Genomic DNA, 452 nt, shown 5'->3' on the forward strand with positions numbered 1-452 from the left:
GACTTCCCTCAAAGTTTATGGAGATGCTGGGGATTGAACCCAGGGCCTCATACATACAAAGCATGCTCTCTACCACTGAGATACATCCCCCATCCCCATATTCATAGTGTAAATGTTAATCTGTCCTGATGCATCTCAGATAGCAGTGAACAACTACTCACTTGCCAATCAATCCCTGTCCTCATCATTTGGAAAAAAATATATATATATAATTAATACAAAATTAAAGCCCACCAAAATAAATAAATAAATAAATCGTTAGATTTTTTTGTGATAAGTGCAGCTGACAAATATGCAAAAACAAATCAAACAAAGAAACAGCAAATTAATCTCTTTCTTACAGGGAAAATAAAATCAAAACAAAGAAACAGCAAATTAATCTCTTTCTTACAGGGGAAAAAAAATCAGATTTTTTTTGTAATAGGTGCAGCTGACCCCGCACTGTTTGTCAC

At 34.5% G+C, this 452-nt stretch overlaps 1 non-coding gene across 1 annotated transcript; it reads right to left on the bottom strand.

Annotated features, from left to right (window-relative positions):
- Nucleotides 1-18: 18 nt before the first annotated feature.
- trnat-ugu (transfer RNA threonine (anticodon UGU)) lies at nucleotides 19-90 on the bottom strand. Its single transcript has one exon. It is a non-coding gene; the product is annotated as a tRNA-Thr (tRNA).
- Nucleotides 91-452: the final 362 nt, after the last annotated feature.

This window comes from Sinocyclocheilus grahami, unplaced genomic scaffold (genome assembly GCF_001515645.1).
Source record: "Sinocyclocheilus grahami isolate Dianchi unplaced genomic scaffold, SAMN03320097.WGS_v1.1 scaffold117427.1, whole genome shotgun sequence".
Taxonomy (NCBI): domain Eukaryota; kingdom Metazoa; phylum Chordata; class Actinopteri; order Cypriniformes; family Cyprinidae; genus Sinocyclocheilus; species Sinocyclocheilus grahami.